This window comes from Rhynchophorus ferrugineus, unplaced genomic scaffold (assembly GCF_030347505.1).
Source record: "Rhynchophorus ferrugineus isolate W39M unplaced genomic scaffold, kcgeb_rfMv2 rfM5, whole genome shotgun sequence".
In the NCBI taxonomy this organism is placed as follows: domain Eukaryota; kingdom Metazoa; phylum Arthropoda; class Insecta; order Coleoptera; family Curculionidae; genus Rhynchophorus; species Rhynchophorus ferrugineus.
Window position 1 is genome coordinate 12,627,822 of NW_027472584.1, and position 16,672 is coordinate 12,644,493.

The following is a 16,672-nucleotide window of genomic DNA, read 5'->3' on the forward strand; positions in this document are numbered from 1 at the left end:
ACGCTTTATTCGATGTAAAGTGGTATTTATGGGATATACCTAACAAGAAAACCTACTTATTGATAATTTTAAAAATGCAAGACCCTGTACAAACCCTGACAGGCTTAAATATAGTGATAAATAGACAATATACTTTGAATGTAAGATCACTAAATGTAAATAAAATTACATCATATATCGTAATAAATAATGGTATTTACTTATTCCAGTATTTGAAATTGGCATATGCTATTATCACATGTTTATGGCAAACCAATATTTTGAGGCCTTAGTGTATAAATATAATAAAACCACCTTAATCAAATAGTGCTATATTATATGTTAATGTATAATTTATTATCATGCCAAATATATGAAATAAAATTAAATATCCAAGTAGTTGTTTTATTTATAATATACAATTTTCATTAATTTTAAACATGATATAATAATTATATTTTGCAATATTCCATAAAATCGCATATTCAAGGAAACATTACAGTTCCTGGTAGACCGCAACTCATAAAATATTATCATATAAAAGTAGAAAAATATTAAAACACTAATATTATGTTAATTATTACAAGTAAGTGAAACATCCATGAAGTAAATTCTCTTGTGTTTACTTCTATTAAAAAAATTCCCCATATTTCTACCCTATTATGGATAGTTATGACAGGCATAGCATTAGCCAAAACAAATTCCTTAGTCTGTTTTCAACTTTTGAAGTACTTAAAAAGTAGATACAATGCTGAAATCATAATGCTCAAACATTTGTCATCTGATAATTTAGATCTTATATTAGGACTAAAATTTTGTCCAAGCTTGAACACAAACACCATTTATACATATTGAATATACAATGACATTGAATACAACCAACATCAAAGTCTAAAATATCAACATACTAATATTCTGTTAATTACTACATATAACACATTTGAACCCGAGTAGATGGGAACGATTCTTAACAGCATTGCATAAAAATTCATTTGGAACTTGCTTTTGTGCTGCGATTGTGCTTCGAAACGTGTGAAAATGCACAGTCAACGTTGCAAAGATCTATTCTAAATGTTTTCTTATGTTTGAGGATGTTATACGTTCAGTAAACGTATTTGCAGTGTTTTAATCTTACTTTAGACAACACTGAAGGAGCCATGGGTAACGAATTTATTTTCTAACGCGTGTAGAACAAAGCTGTACAAGTGGTCAGTTGGTGAAAATGTATATTTTCAATTTCTGTGCAGAGAAATCGATGAATGTCGCCGGTATAAATGCAAAAAATAACACAGTATAAATATCCTGAAGTATCAACAGTATCGTAGCCAATTTTACGTTCTATAGTATAGTAGCACAATTAGTGATCCGGTGTTAATTTGATCAGTTAAAGGAGCAAAAAATACAAGACCCTGTACAAACTTTCATAGACTTAAATATAGTGATACCATGACGTCAACTTACAATTACTCAGCCAATATGGAATCGATTATGAGTTTAAAGGTCGAATGATCGATTGGCACCGTTAATATGACAACTTGATAGGCGCAAATTATTTGACAGAACTAAACGCAAGCATAAACTATAAAAGGAAAACGATATAAACAGCAAACTAAGTAATACCATTTACTCTTTTAACAAATGAAGCTCTACACCATTAAAAAATTTAAAACACTGTTTTCGGATACACCTTGACCATGATCACGGTGAAGCATATTACAAGCTCTATACAACATCGAATATTCAATACCAGAAAGCCTTATAAACACTAAAAACGGCTATCCTGAGATTCCACATCCATGATCAGGAAAGAACATAAAATTTACGGAAAGAATTCCAGTAACCCCAATTCATGATAATTTCCAAATAGCAGAAAAACCCACAACAACTGCTAATGATAAACTTACATTAAGAAGAGATCACGTAAATCAGATCACACAATAAAGAAGAAAAAAGCTCAATAATAAAACTATGTAGTTCATTTCGAGATATATTCTATGAAAAACCATCTAGCCAGCACAATTAAAACCACTCGTCACATAAGGACAAAGAACGACGCACCAATTTATACCGTTCCTTTCATCATCCACCATCCATAATCAACGAAATTAATAACCAAATTCGAAAATTATTAAACGACGAGATCATACCTCCGTCAATATCACCTTATTCAGTCACTGTACGGATAATACTCAAAAAAAATAGACAGCTCTGGAGAAAAAAGTACCGGATGGTCATCGACTACAGAAAATCGAACGAGCACACGGTCGAAAACAAGTACCCTCTTCCATGCATCGAAGAAATACTCGATGGTCTAGGAATGTGTTGATACTTTTACACTCTTGACCTCAGTCAAGTTTCATCAAATTGCAATGGATCCCAAGTCAATAGAAAAAATGGCTTTGACAGTAAACAACGGCCATTATGAATACGTACGAATGCCGTTCGAACGGAAAAACGCCCCTGCCACTTTACCGATGAATACAATTCTAAAAGACGAGAAAGTATAGAGATAATACTTATAGCTTTGTCTTTATCAACGACATAATAATAACACCCCAAGAACAAATAAGCCATATGAAGAACATCTTCAAGACGCTAAGAAACGTCAAATTGAAAATTCAATTAGACAAGACTGAGTTCTTACGAAAGAAATACTCTTTAGAATTAGACCAAATCCAGAAAAAATTCGAGCAATAACCAACTTCCCCATACCAAAAAAAACGCAAAATTGACAACACTACTGACGTATTGTTTAAAGAAGGGCAATAATATACACTCAAAATCCGGAATACATAGAAGCAATACTTAAAAGAGTGCATAGTAAATTTACCTGTTTTACAATATCCCGAATTTGATAAACAATTCACTTTAACTACCGATGCCTCTAACATAGCTATAGGAAGTGTTCTTTCGCAGAACGGAGACACAATAGCGAAAAATTCAAAAAGAGAAAAAACTTCTCGAAATTGTTCAATCTTGCAAACACTTTCGCCCTTACTTACCCGGATGTCATTATAGACCCACCAAACTATGAATCGCTACTACAAGAATTGGAACCTGATAGATCTAACAAAATACGTCATCAAGACAACCGGCGGACAGGAAACAATTAGAACAGAAAGCACCGTAACTTCCTTAATAAATCCACCATAAATATCTACCTAACCAAACTAAACGAAAGCTTACTCACACAGATCTTCAAAGAACAGTCAAACCCTTCAAAAAAATATGCGTTCTATACCAGCAATAAAGAAATCGAAAAATTATGCTACCAGGTAATACCGAAAGTATTCAACAACAAGCTGAAGATGTAGACGTGTTCTTTGAGACATATTGACACGAAAAACCCAACTGGATTTAATCAGGAACAGCAGCAACCACAATGGAATAAGCGAGACATTCAAGAGTCTAAAACAACACTATTATTGGCCTAATTTAGACCAAGATGCAACAAAACACATTAATCAATGTTCGGTTTGTCTCCAAGTCAAGCATGAAAGGCATCGCTGTCGCCTTCCTTAATAAAACCTATTATTGTCTAACAGACCCTTCCATACCATACACTTCGACATTTATACTATAAAGAAAAGCAAAATGTTTAACGGTTTTAAACCAGTTCTCAGATAGATATGCTCAAGCATTCAAGGTAAGGGATAGAAACCCTACAATAATTCTTAGAAAACTGGAACATTACTTTTCAAACCACAGCGTGCCAAACAATATATTTTAAAACTCCGGATTAGAGTTCTATAACAGCCTATTCAAGGAATTTTGTAAATTCAGAAATATAGGAACCCACTTCGCGAGACCGGGACATTCTAATTTCAACTCGCTAATAGAACGGTTCCATTCCACACTGTCGGAAAAGTTACCCTTAGGTTCACAGAAACCAAATAAGATATTGAGTACCTGACGAACACGGCTATCATTATATATACAGTCAGAGTGTTCATTCCATAACCAAATACTCACCCTTCTTCTTATTATATGATGTTACTCTTTATGAAGATTACAAAAAAACAAAGTCGATCGGAATTACTTCCCTTCTGCGATACTGTATATACAAAAACAAGAGAAACTCAGATAGAGAGAACCTCAAAAACATCCATTAAGACTGGGTATACCGCCTAAACTGGATGACGAACACGTCATTTACGCAAAAAGCCCACCGGTGATAGAGCCCTAAAAAACAAGCTCATTTATAAAAGCCTGCGGATTATCCAATCGTCCGGGAACCCAATAAAAGATCGCAACAAGCAAAAAACTAAAACTCTGCGTATCAATGTTCTTCAGGCATCTGAAGAGATTGAGGAAAAACATTCATTCACCACAAACAAGTCCCTCCCACATAACAGAATCTTAATTAAAAAAATTAAAAGTTAATTCAAATATATTAAAAATAATTAATATTTAATTAATTAATTTAAAAAAATTAATTAAAAATTAATTTTTAATATATAAAATATATCTAAAAAATATTAATATTAATAATATTAATGTATATCAAACTATATTATATATCAATATATTATATAACAAAAGTAAATTCCATCTTTCAAAAAAAGACAATAAAATAAAAGTTAAGGAGCAGAGGTAAAACTGCATAATCACAATTGAACTAACAAAAGGAAACAGAATAGATAAAAAAAACGCAGGTACATAAGTAAAGAACCAGGAGTCCAAGGACCACAACCCGGCATCTCGCTCAATGAGGACATTGAACCAAAGATTAAGGAAGGAGGAGTAATATTGGCAAATCCTCTTAATAAGCATAGAAATAAGCAAAGAAAAACGAATATAAAGGCCGGTCCATCGGCTTTTATTCCAAAATTTATAACAAAATCATAAAATATAAGCAAGGCATGCTTATATTTTAATTACATATGCTTATATATTATATAGTAGTAAAAAACTGATTTATAAATAAGATAAGATAGTATTAAATATATCTAATGTAAGATGTATGAATAATAATATATATATATATATATATATATATATATATATATATATATATATATGCCTTGATAATATGAGAACATTTATTATTCACATTCACATATGACATGTGTGACATGTGTTATTAACTGTCTAATTTTGTATAGTATAGTAGTAATTAAATAATTAAAAATTTGTTCTAATAGCAACTGATTAATTAATAAGTTATAATAAATTCTTGAGAATAACGGGAAGCGACAAAATTAACATACCTTTGTGGAAAAAAAAACTGGAAAGAATAAATAAATTATTAAAGTAAAATTTAAAAATAAAAGGTTAAATTTTTTATCCCAATAATTTGTCAACAAAGTTAAAGAATAAAAAATAGGTCCTGAAAGTTTTATCGGATAAACTAACAAAGGTAAAAATGTCGCCGGACAAATATTCAATTTTTACCATAGAATTTTACGGTTCAAATTGTTACTATTCTCTCAAATTGTATCAAATAAAAATTTTTCAATCAAATAAAATAATATCAAATCAAATAAAAAAGTTTTTAACAACGTAAAATACAAAACTGAATAATTACTTGCATTTGATAACTTGCGTTTATCGCTGTAGTCCCTAAAATAGGAGTAAAATGTCCATCTTCGGACTATAACTTGCTGAAAGAGCAATTCACATGATTCCTGATGAACAGTTCGGTTTCCGTGTCAAACATCCAACCATTCCCCAGACCCATCATCTGCCCGCAATACGTTCACATCGCATTCATTCAAGGTATTGCTTAAAACAAACCCATTACTCTTCACTCAGGTGGAATGGCAACTTCATCAAGAAAAGGATTATGTAATATTCGGATTCTTCCAACATTAAAACAAAGAGATCATATCAGACACTACCCATATATTAACCCCATATTATCATCCCAACGGCAAACGGTAAGGAGAGTATTTTGCCAACGTAATCACTAAAGATGATTATCGAAAAAATGTCAAAGGTCCTCGAAGAGAGGAACTACTCTTCGCAGTTTTTCTGTCCTTCAAAAGAAAGAGCTATTAGGATTATCATCAGAGGCTCATAAAAATAACACTAGTAAGTAGAAGAGAGTGTAGAGAAGAGTAAAATCAAAACATTCAAAAATATTCTGGTGCCATCCTGGCTAAAATATATATAATAAAATAAAAACCAGTTAAAAAGCATATTAATAAGATACTTTTTTTTAATGAAAATGATATGTATAGGTTGTTTCTCATAATGAAAACAAACAACGCAAAAAAAATTAACCCAAATTTTAAAACAAAATAAATGAGATAAATAAAAGAATAACCTCCATTCAAATTAATAGTTAATCAGTATAATTAGAAAAGGAGAATTACCTTCAAAATAAAATAAAAATTGACAAAGAAGTAAGTATTAAAATTGATGAAAATAGTAAATAGTATAATTATGACCATGAAAATACACGAATCTAAAAATTGTAAAAACTTTATCTTATATTTTTATTAATCGAAGAAGTTATATTATAAAAGTATGTAATACGCCTATATTGTAATAAAATAATGTTAATAAGCATGTTTATATACAATAGTCACTACATTAACTAATTCCAAAACAATATTAGGGTGAGTCAGTATTGGAATTGGAAAAATGATCCCATTCACTTCTGTAAGAAGAGAAATTGCCCCTGCGTGCTAGGTAGTAAGGTCCTGAATTCCCTGATTCCTTAGTTTGATTCTTTACCCATAAAATACTATTAACATTCCCTTAGCAAAATGATACTCAGACCTTTACGAAATTCATAGTAAAGACTTATAGAAGCACTTTCTTAATATCGACAGAGCTGTAGGCGTGTCCAAATTTGAATACAGATGTTATAAATCGTTGACTGCCTGTTCCTACGTGAGTTGTCTCGATACGTACTATAGCTCAAGTAACAGGATAACTGTAGTATACTATAAAAACACGTTGTGCTCCTTGGCCTCCAAACTTGTGCTTTGCAATTTTAATATACAAATTTACTATTGGTCACCCTTCATTATATGTACAATAATTTTACTATCTGCATTTTTTTACTATCTGCAAGTACAGGTCGTGCAAATATTAAAGAAATATTTACATCTATACCGATAGTTGAAAAGAGGAGTCGATGCTCAGATGGAATGCGGAAAATGAAATATTTCCAAAAACGACGAAACTATCAGAAATGCTAACTCCGTAAACCCTCCAGCGCCTTTATATTTATTGCTAAAGAGAGTTCCCACAAAAGCAGCTTGCAGAATTAGCCAGTATAAAACCCGTTATTTTCCTGGTCAAACCCGTTATTTTCCAAACGAATCTCCCCTGCTTAGTATGAGAATTGCGTTCCTCAAGTCGGTTTCAACCCAAAATTATCGAGAGAAATTCAGTTCACTGACAGCGCTCGAAGCGTAGAAATGTGTTTGGAAATTGGAATGTGTTGGCTATTCTGGTTTATTCCATAAAATTATCAAAATAGCACGCCTCTCCCCAAAACGAGCTTACCATGACCCATGGGAAACCATACATGGGTAAATATCTCGCAAGACTCACATACCCCTAGATCAGCACCATATAACGGGATGCCAATTATAATTAAGAAATGTAAAATAAACAGTTTAATTCATAATAATAAGACAGTTTCTTTCGTATAAAATGAAGATGGGTTTCATCCATTAAGAATATATCAAGATTCCAATTCATCAAAACCCAAACTAAACAACCTTTCCGTCCAATTTTCATGGAAGATCATAAGTTGCATAGAGTTAGATAACACGAATGAGAGAGATTCAACCAAATAAATTACCAAGCATCTTGCAAAACTTTACTAAACTAAAATTACATCACACTGACTATGTTTTTTTTTCTTAAATAGAGCTAATATATTCTAGCCAGCCAGGTTGATATGACCTAAAACCAACTTCATTGCTCGCATCGAAAGATATGCTTGCAGCTTAAAGTCCCTACATGCATAAAAGATAAAATTAACTTAATAACCAAATCGAATATAAGTTCAACTGAAGATATTTTATGTCCCAATATGATAAATTTCCGACAACAACTTAGCCAAATTTAAAATATAGACAAGTAAACTATATCAAAAATCGCCACCTTCACAGCAAGAAAAACCTTTAAAGTATTTAATTCGTCAGATAGCCCAATTTGTTAAAATCAACAGATAAAAAGCAACACCATTCAGCAAAATTGAAATTGAAATTTACCGTAAGTAAATAGAATACACCACCTTAAACCTGAAAAACGATAAATGTAACTAGCCGCTCGTACTATAGAGCCCTACTATAGACTATAAATGACAACATAATAGTAAAAATCATCTCCATACGAATCTGTAGATATTGCAAATAAAACCACCAAAGTTACAGAAATTTATTTTCTAAAAGTTTTACAATATTTTAAAAATATATTCATATTACTTGGGAAATCAGCTTGCCTAGTTTCTAATAACCATGATATAACGTAAGTTATATTTAATAGTAAATCAGGCATGTCTGAAAATAAAGAACATTGTTAATGTATCAGTTAGACCTAGTTATATATAAATCTTGTAAAATTAATAAGAGAAAGAATAAAAATTAATATATAAGTATATTACGCCCCTTTAGGGGGCCCAGCTTTTAATCTGAGTCCATCAAGGAGCGGTGGTTGTGGAGTGTCAACTAAGGTTGACATTCCACGACCATAGTACGGGTGTGACAACCCTGGGGCGCCAGTTTTGTGTTGTTCTGTGACGCCCCTTTGTGTTCTATGTTGAGTTTACTATTATGGAAAAGTTTCTTTTACTGGATTCGATTACGGTGCAGGGATTCTGAACTCCAATACCGGTCGAGAGAGTGGGTGGACGTGCAGGCCCCATTCGACCGTCATCTGGCAACTGTATAGCTTTTCCGGAAGGTGACCAGCCCGGAGAGTAGGTGTCTGTGACTGGCATCCAATAATTTGGTCTGGAAAGACCCAGGATAATACAGCAAGATATACTCAGACAAACAAGTATCGAGTACAATAGATTTTTCATAATAAAAGCTAATGAATTCTCTCCATTTCTATTACACAAATGTTTTGCTGGATCGGTTGGGGAAATAGAGTCAGTGAAGGAACTTAGGGATGGTTCATTGCTCGTAATTACAACCAATCATAGACAATCGGACAGAGTTATGAAATTGAACAAAATACACAATACGGACGTTCAAGTGAATGATAAACAGTGTCTATCTAATGGTTTGCTCAGAGGATGAAACACTGGAAAACTTGTAGTCACAAGGTGTTGTACTAGTCAAAATAATCTACAAAAGAATAAATGATGAGTTAACTCCTAACCCCAGCATGATATTGACATTTAGGAAATCTGCGTTACCAGAGAGAATTCGCGCCGGGTATTTGAGTATAACAATTAGGCAAAATATCCCCAATCCGGTGAGATGTTACAGATGTCAGAAATTTGGACATGTATCACAAAATTGTGTATCCGACCCCATATGCCCCTCGTGTGGAAAATTGAACCATAATGGAACATAACGGTACACCGCCAAAATGCGTGAATTGCGAGCAAGAACGCTCTCCGAGATACAAAGGATAGCCAGTTTATAAGGAGGAATGTCTCATTCCGAAAATAAAAACAATAGAAAAGATAACATATTGGACAGTGGAACAAAAAATTAAATAACTCAAAATTATGCTAATTCACTCCTATTTAAAAGGAGTAACTTGTCACAGTGAAATAATTTCTTTGGAGAAATGAAGAAATCTCCAATGATGTGAAGATGTGTACCCACAGAGCATATGTAGCCTCTTACAGTACAAATAAAGGATGAAAATTTCAAAGATCATCACTTTATATATACTGACGGTGATGATGGATACTGATGTGGATGCCATCCGATATGGATATTAAAGGTAACGAAAGAGTCGACTACCTTGCGGGAAATAAGCAAGAAGCGCAACTGATGAAGAAATGATATGCAAATGATAGTTAAAATTTATAGAGGACTAAATCAGTTGAGATGGGACTTGATTGAAGAGTATAAACTATGGGAGGTAAAGAAAATATATTTTGAAAGACCAAAAATAATTAGCCTAGGTATGCTAAAAAGTCTATCGGCAATGACTGGTCTAAGAATAGGTCATTGCAGTTGCGAGTTTCTCCTAAAGGGTGAAAGGATGAACCTCCTCCGATCTGTGCAGAATACAACTCAGTTCAAACCATAAGACGCCTATTGGCAGACTGCAGGAGATATAAGGATCAGAGACATAGGTTTCGGCTGGGAAACGGCCTTGCAGCTGACCTCGAACTGAGAAACCTGGATGGGGTAATAGAATTTCTAAAGGATACCGTTCTATACACAAGAATATAACACCAATAATTAAATCCACCATTATTAATTAGAAGAATATATATAGTATACATGTTGATATGTTGATATAGGTAGTTTCACATTTTATACAATTTTGTTTTATATTCTATAACGTTAAATGTTTAGTTCTATTTATACTAACATGTTACATGTATGGGTTGTACAACTTTTATATATACCAGTTCGTTTTTAAAAAAAAAAAGTAATATTTTAATCTAATTTTATTTATGCATCGAAGTTTATATTATTTACATAACTAATTATAATATTTTAAACAAATTGTAAATAATCAAATATAAATATCGACCACAAAAAAATCTAGGTCGTTAATAGATTAAATATGAATTAAAAATTAAACTTTAGAACTATTTTATTTTTTATAATGCCTTTTTGATAAATTATTTATTATATTATAAATAAATATAATTTTAAAACTTTAAGAAGATTCTGAAATTGACTCCAAATTAGTCCAAATTTTACCAGATTCAACTTTATACATTAAATTCAATAAATATATTGTAGCGTCAACAATGTGTTTCGTTGCTCTTTATAACAACTTAAATAAAACATCCAGAATATATGTTAAAAGATCGAAATATCTCTATAATAACTTATACATATAAGTATACATTAAGTATACATTTAAGTCAGTAAAAACGCGACATAACTGTTAAATAGAGAATAATGATTATTAATAAAAAATATGTATGTAATAAAAAAATATTTCTCAGATAATTATTACAAGATTTAATATGAAAATATAATTTATTTCTTTTAGATAATGTATTATAATTTACACCGGAACTAAATACGAAAAAGTATATTAAATATAATATAAAGTAAGCAACCTAACTATTTAAAATTTAGTAAAGGCTAATAATAATAATGAAAAATCCACAAAATTTAGTATCGGGCAATTTTAAATAAAATAGTATATCATAAACTCATAGAGAGAAAAAACCTAATACCAACACACCAATTTGGGTTTATTAACAAACACTCAAAAATTGACCAGGTCCACAGAATAACAAATGTTATTGAAAAAGCCTACCAAAGTCAAAAAGTATGCTCAGCTATATTCTTAGATGTAGCACAAGCCTTCGATAAGGTTTGGTTGGCATGAAGGCCTTGTTCATAAACTACAGAAAATGTTACCAAAACAACACACCGAACTGTTAAAATCATACATTACAACCAGAATGTTTAGAGTCAAGCAAGAAGAAGCTTACTCTACAATAAAAAAGCTAAAGCAGGTGTACCACACGGAAGTGTACTGGACCAATGCTTTATCTACTTTACTTGTGATATACCACAAATGGAAAATATCACGATGGCTACATTTGCTGATGATACTGCGATTATAGCTGTCGGAGACAATAGTGAAGAAGCCTCAAAAAAATTAAACAGGCAAGTGACAATATAAATAATTGGACACAAGCTTGAAAAATAAGAATTAATGAATGTAAATCTGTACATGTGCAGTTCACCTATAAACAGACCGTACAAGCACCAATAACATTAAATAACACTATCATTCCATATAGCAACAACGCTAAATATCTCGGAATGAATCTCGATGCAAAACTTCGCTGGAAGGAACATATAAAGAAGAGAAGAAAAGAACTGGAATTGAAATATAGGAAAATGTACTGACTAATTGGAAGAAAATCACAATTATCAGTAGATAATAAATTGCTATTATATAAGCAAATATTGAAACCTATATGGACATACGGAGTTCAATTATGGGGATGTTCTGCAAAGAGTAATATTAATAAAATACAAATTTTTCGGAACAAAGTCCTGAGGGTTCTTGTGGGTGCACCCAAATACTATAGGACTGATTACCTACATCGAGACCTTCAGATACCCACAGTCAGTCAAGAAATCAAGAGAATTGCAAGGGGGCATGAGGAAAGACTCCATTCTCATACTAATATTGAAATATTGCAACTTTTGGATAACACCAGAACAGGACACAGGCTCAAAAGAATCAAACCATCTGATCTTGTGTAGTGTTGTGTAGTGAGGTGCATATATTAAAAAATTCAGCAGTGACATGTATAAACATTATTTCACCAGAGACTGAGTTAGGGCCGATGGCTCCTCCTAGTTATATACCTAGATTTAAGTTAGCATAAAGACAAATTGTAGGTTAGACGGAAACGACTAGTAACAATATATTAATTAAATAAAAAAAAAGTATATCATAAATCTATAACTTCCCCATTAACATTAAAATAGTGAAATATAATTATAAGAGTATATATTATAGATGAATATATAAAAATTATATTTCAGAAAATATTTAATAAAGATTTATAAATCATTGTTTATAATAATGCTTGGAAGTCACAGTTTGTATTGCATCAGAATTCCATCCAAATATTCATAAAATATATATTTTTACATTTAGGTTCATACTTTTTTAATATGTAATTAATACTAAATATGTGTGTGATCACTATGGATTCAAAGTGATGGATTTGGGCAGAATATTGAAAGAACCATGATCATTACACAAATAGAAAACCGACAAAGTGATCGCACATAACAATTCTCCGTTATATGTTGAAAAATCCTTGTTAGTACGGACATCTCTAAAGGAAATGTTCCGCTACACCTACCCTTTGCACCATTGTATTAAAATGTATCCAACTAATACCTTGTGAAAATAAATGGACTTCCGTTTAATATTAAAAGATATATCTTCCCAAAAACAACAATTAAAATATATTCAGAATATGTAAGATATTATTAACGTGACGAAAGACAAAATATGAAAGACAAAAAATAATATTGGCTATATGAATAGATTATACATATAAATATAATCAGGATAAATACTAAAAGTGCAAAAAGTAGGATTCTAAGACCGGTTAAAAATTCCAAAAAAATTAAAATTAAAAATTAAAATTAAAATTAATTAAAATTAAAAGAAAAATTAATTAAAATTAAAATTAAAAGAAAAAATTCTAGTACTTAAAATAACATACCTCAGAAACCTAATCAGGATTTTTGAACTTGATGCTCATTTTCTTTCTCGTTCCCTTTCCACTCTTAATCAAGATCAAGCGATAACCAACATAACTTTCAAACAATCGATTCCAATAATTCCACCATTTCAATATTTCAAAAATAAACCACACCTCATGAATTTGCAATAGTACTCTAACCAGCAATTAAGGATCTCCATGTTTATAAAACCTGTTAATCAAAATATTAGAAACATAATTATATTATACTACTAGTACTACTTACTTAGTCGAATATATAACTGATAGAACATCAAAATTAATTGATGAATATTATACCATATTTATAAAAAAAAAACTTAAAATCTCATGACACAGGCATGTTCATCGAACTACGGCCAACTACGAAATAATTTTATTTTGTAGTATACACAAATTCTTCAAATATATGCGAGACCTTGGAGACGTGATATTTTCAGGGTGCCATGTTGCCATTAATTAAACCAATAACGAAAATATTTAAGTTTTATATCGTTCGCTGTAAGATATTCAAATATACTCTAAGTATCGAAAATTTTTTTTAAAAGCGGCTGAATGACAAACAGGTTTGGATATTTAAAGTGTTTTTGATATAAGAATATTTTCGACATTTCTGGCATATTATTGAACATTTAAGTTTTTTCATTCGAACACATTCTTTGATACATTTAATACGAAAGATTTTAATATTAGTTATTTTCCAAAACAAATTCGTTTTCAACAAAACATATTTAACTGTACGTCACAAAACAAATTTGAATTTTATGAATCGACTGCAGATGTTGAAACTATTTTTGCTTTAACTCACTGATTTTTTAAAATATATTTTTTACTCCTTTTACCAACTATGGGTTTATCTGGACTGGACCTACAGTTTAACGTGGGCTCCGAACCACGGTCCTCAGCTTTAAGCCTACCGACTGGCGAGTGACCAACTTTAGAAATCATCCCAGAAGACATCCGGTCTTACCCAGCCTGGTTACTGGCGTGACTGGGATCATTTTTCTTGTCGGATTTTACACTCTTCCCTAGAACAATCACAAATTTTAAACAGTCACAAACATAAATTTAGGACCATGATGCAGCAGGATTCGAACCCGCAGCTATCGCAACACTAGGAGGACGGTCCTATGACCTTTACCACTGCGCCACCAAGCCGGCTCACTGATTTTAGCGAGTTTTCTTTTGAAACCGTATAATCAGATACTTCATCTTCTTATTATGTAAATTAAGACTTTTTAACAATTATTTAAATGTAATGTGCCCTAAAGTTAAATTTGAGTGTATTTTTTTACAACTTGCTGTCCATTCATCCTAGAAATTCGTTTTACATCCCAAAAAAGTTGATTCTTTATAAATCAACTCCCACCATCTCTCAGGTCTTTCAAGCAATAGAAAGAGGTACACAATCATTTAAATGGTATTTGAAATTGCACTCAAATTTTCTTATATTTCCATAACCTTTTCAACTCGAAAACCTAGTGAAAGGTGACCTAAAATTGATGTACTACTTAGCCTAAGCATGAGGTATTAACCGGTCTATGTAAAAATTGAAAATTTTAATCTCTAGTTGATACTAGTTTGTTTTTATTTCGATCTTTGTCTTTGACTCAGCTATGGTGGTTGATTTTGATTGATTCTGGATCTTCTGGTTTGGTTTTAATTTTCTGATCTGGATTAAATCACTTAATACTAGCATACATATATATTAATTAGTATATTTTCTGTGATTTTCTTGTATGTTTAGTAATATTATTTTAATTTTAATCATGATAAAATGACCAAGAAAATATTCAATATATATAACCGTAATCCTCTATTCTATATCCTTTATGTTTGATGGTGAAACAACAAAACTTCTACATCACAGTTCTAATTTCAGGAGGAATTCTAATTACTCAACTAGTATATTACATAATGTTATATTATTATTTTAAACATATTTTTAACATCACCTCATTATTATTATACATGAGTTTATTTTTATAAAATGAAACCAATCTTATTCTATGGCCTAATGTTATACCTACTAATATTATACTGTTGATAATTGTGACGTTTTCAATGAAACTTAACGTCTGTAAATGTGGTTTACCCTCAAATTCATGACTTCAAGAGCCTCGTTTGATAAAGACATGCCATAATTGCATACGTAATTTTTACATACTAAAATATAAACAATTATTACATTCTTAGATTAACACTAAATTAATTTAATTTATTGTTATCAAATATGTTATAATATATAATATATGTTAATATATAATTAATATAATATATGTTGTACATAATTTAGAACAATTATGTCAGAATAAACATGTAGATTGACAGAGTCGGATTTCTTGTATGTTTAGTGATATTATTTTAATTTTAATAACGATAAAATGACCAAGAAAATATTCAATATGTATAACCGTAATCCTCTATTCTATATCCTTTATGTTTGATGGTGAAACAACAAAACTTCTGCACCACAGTTCTAATTTCAGGAGGAATTTTAATTACTCAACCAGTATATTACATAATGTTATATTATTATTTTTAACATATTTTTAACATCACTGCATTATTGTTATACATGAGTTTATTTTTATAAAATAAAACCAATCTTATTCTATGGCCTAATGTTATACCTACTAATATTATACTGTTGATAATAGTGACGTGTTCAATGATACTTAACGACTGTAAATGTGTTTTACCCTCAAATTGATGACTTCAAGAGCCTCGTTTGATAAAGACATGCCATAATTGCATACGTAATTTTTACATACTAAAATATAAACAATTATTACATTCTTAGATTAACACTAAATTAATTTAATTTATTGTTATCAAATATGTTATAATATATAATATATGTTAATATATAATTAATATAATATATGTTGTACATAATTTAGAACAATTATGTCAGAATAAACATGTAGATTGACGGAGTCGGATTTCTTGTATGTTTAGTGATATTATTTTAATTTTAATAACGATAAAATGACCAAGAAAATATTCAATATGTATAACCGTAATCCTCTATTCTATATCCTTTATGTTTGATGGTGAAACAACAAAACTTCTACACCACAGTTCTAATTTCAGGAGGAATTTTAATTACTCAACCAGTATATTACATAATGTTATATTATTATTTTTAACATATTTTTAACATCACCTCATTATTATTATACATGAGTTTATTTTTATAAAATGAAACCAATCTTATTCTATGGCCTAATGTTATACCTACTAATATTATACTGTTGATAATTGTGACGTTTTCAATGAAACTTAACGTCTGTAAATGTGGTTTACCCTCAAATTCATGACTTCAAGAGCCTCGTTTGATAAAGACATGCC

The 16,672-nt window shown here is 30.7% G+C and overlaps 1 long non-coding RNA gene across 1 annotated transcript; it reads right to left on the reverse strand.

Annotated features, from left to right (window-relative positions):
• Positions 1 to 6,395: 6,395 nt before the first annotated feature.
• Positions 6,396 to 13,704, reverse strand: LOC143196874 (uncharacterized). Its single transcript, XR_013005868.1, has 3 exons — positions 13,566 to 13,704; positions 13,301 to 13,511; positions 6,396 to 8,444 (listed from the first exon to the last, which is right to left on the reverse strand). It is a non-coding gene; the product is annotated as an uncharacterized LOC143196874 (long non-coding RNA).
• Between the last annotated feature and the right edge of the window lie 2,968 nt (positions 13,705 to 16,672).